Below are 3,071 nucleotides of genomic sequence, written 5' to 3' on the forward strand. Positions count from 1 at the left end.
GGGCCTGTGAAAAGTAATTCGAGATCAAACTTCGCAGTAGTGCGCTCAAAGTGACGTCACTTGTGTACCAGCTATTGCATCACATCCGCTTTGTTCTTGTTCAACCGGACGTGTTCTCTCTTCACTGAGATGACACTAAGCCCCATGAGCAGCTGATGAGCCGCCATTTTCTGAACGGGTGGGCTTTTCCTTTACCCTGCGTCGTCCTCCTGTGGTGTGCTTTGCCAGCGCCTCCTCTAGTTTATCAACTTTATGAATGCCAGCCAACTGCGCCCGATCCATCCATTCACCATCTCCACTAGCATATATATATATATATATATATATATATATATATATATATATATATATATATATATATATATATATATATATATATATATATATATATATATATATATATATATATATATGTGTGTGTGTGTGTGTGTGTGTGTGTGTGTGTGTGTGTGAAAGAACTTCGGCACGCGCTCACACTTATATGTGTTTTTTGATACACACAGCACTTGTTCAATAGCGTTAAAAAAGACAATCACTTTTAAGCTGCATGCACTGGGACAACACGTATATGTTTGTCATGCACGCTGCATGTCATAACATTACGCGCGACGCTTTGCATGCATTACCTCACAACATTCCGAATGAATACGATTATGTTGATGGTGGCCTCCTCAACAGTAAATAATTCCTCATTTAATGAAATTGTTGATGATAAATACAGCTCAGAAAAAAATAAATTTTTAAATAAAATAACAAGCACGCCTTGAGGAACCAAAGGTATTTTGAGCATTTCTATCTACATATTTTAGCTTCCCACTGAGCTCGAATCTACTGCTTTATTCGTCGCCACTTTGCAAGCTGCCTCCATCACTCCAAGTTGCCATGAGCAAGGCTGATAAGATTTATCGGATATTAAGGCGGACACCTTTCTTGGCGTTTCCAGTATACGGCAACACTAAAATATTTAGAAAGATTAGTCACAATCACGTGCTCACAGCAGCTTCGTCAGAGCAGTGGTGAAGGTAATCCTTTTTAGGCATAAAATGTTTTGACCGGCCGACAAACAGTTTGTTTGTTCCCATCTCTAACTGCATCGACCAGTCGCAGCAAACAAGTGCAGCGGCGTACCAACTCTTTCGCTAGTTGGGGGCAAACCTACTTCACTCGTCAGCTGGGATATATATATATATATATATATATATATATATATATAACTAGCCGGACTCTTAATTGGGGTTTAATAGTGCTGAAAATAGTCTTTCAGCGTCTCCCTGGTGCCGTAAGTCAAGCTGCAGGGTATGGTTAAAAGCGGAGCTCATTGTACTCGAGTTCACTGCTTTATTCATCCCCATTTTGCATACTGTTGCCATTGCTCCTAGTTACCCTAAGCAATGCTGATAAAATTTATCAGAAACTAAAGCGGAAACTTTTTTTCACACTTCTAGTACGGCAAAACTAAAACATTTAAAAAGGATTCGTCACAATCATCGGCTCACAGCAGCTTCGACAGAACAGCGGTGATGCTATTCATTTTCATTGAAAGGAAATTATTTTACTGAAGCAGCTCAAATCCATAAAACTGGTTCATAAAACGATTGCTCGTTTCCATCCATAACAAAGCAGGCTACAGTACACGACGCTTTTGCGCCTTGTACTGTAGCCTGCTTTTCAATGCTACAGTACAAGGCGCGAAAGCGTCACATAGGCGGCACACGCCGCGATAACCTTTCAAAAAAATCATCACAGCGGAAATGCTGGAAAATTTTCACTATATAAAACATTCCTTGGTAACATTTTCATTTCCTCGTAACAATACATTTGAGTGATTACTAAGGTGAAGGATAACTTCGCTTTAGTTGTTGGTTTCCCCAGCGTGCAGCTGACAGTGACTACTGTCGAAAGTGGGAGAGGAGGGGGGGCTCAGCCGCCCCAATTTTTCTCAGTGTGGGGGCTCGCACCCCCTAGCCCCCCGGCTGATACGCCTATGGTTGTGTACAGATCCGTGGCGTGGCGTCTTGCACTCCTCGTGTTCATAATGTTGGCTGTCACACTGGCTTTGTAAAAGATACGGTGTTTTCAAATAGAATGTCGCCGTTCGAGGCGCTATGCGGGGAACCAATGGGGAAGCATCACCGTAAGGCATGCGCTGATTAAAAGAGCGCTGTCTTGAAGCGGCGGCATTGCTTCGAGCCAAAATAAAAAAAAAAGGTGCCCGAAGAAACAAATATGACAGAGCGACCTCGACGTTTTCATTGACGGCCGCAACGTCACCACTCTGGTCGACTCTGGCGACGACTGTTCCGTCGTCAGCGGGCTGTTCGCCTCCAAGCTGAAGAAAGTAAAGACCACTTGGAATGGACCAAAAATCCAGACAGCTGAAGGCTACCTGGTAAACCAGTTGAAATTTGCACAGCAAGAGTCGCCCTCAATAACTAGACCTATTCTGTGAGCTTTGTAATCATACAACTCCAGTGATGTGATACTTGTGATGGACTTCTTATGTCATCACCGCGCCATCATCGACATGAGGTCTGGGCCAATAACCCCAACTTCAGAAAAAAGCGCTGCCACCCCACACGATGCTGAAGAACCATGCGTTTAATGTAGAATAAAAGCAGGTTACCGCCGCCCTTTTCCAGCGTCATCACTTCCATCGGCACCGAAAAGCCGCACACCTTGAGGGCATCGCCGAGGGCGATCAGCACCTACAATTCCAGACCGTCAGGTTTGCGTCGCAAGATGCCCAGCCGAGCTGCGGGATGGCAAAGCAAAGTTTGTGCTCACATACTAAGCCATGAGTATACACTGGTGCTCTCAACCCTCATACAATGGTCGCCTACATTGACGAATTCGGGGATGCCAGCAATAGTTTTGCCTTCTTAGGTGCTGCTGAGCCTGGTTCAACGAATCGAGGTCCCCAATCAGATTTCGACGCAAACTTGAGCCTTCCGAAGGGCAAACAAGGGCAGCTCAAGGCCCTGCTCCTGCAATTCAAGGACTGCTTCACGTAGTCGTGAAGAATTCGACAGGATCCAGTCGCAAAACATCGCATTATAACAGAAAAGACGTGC

The sequence above is a fragment of the Rhipicephalus microplus genome, chromosome X, assembly GCF_043290135.1.
Source record: "Rhipicephalus microplus isolate Deutch F79 chromosome X, USDA_Rmic, whole genome shotgun sequence".
Classification (NCBI taxonomy): Eukaryota; Metazoa; Arthropoda; class Arachnida; order Ixodida; family Ixodidae; genus Rhipicephalus; species Rhipicephalus microplus.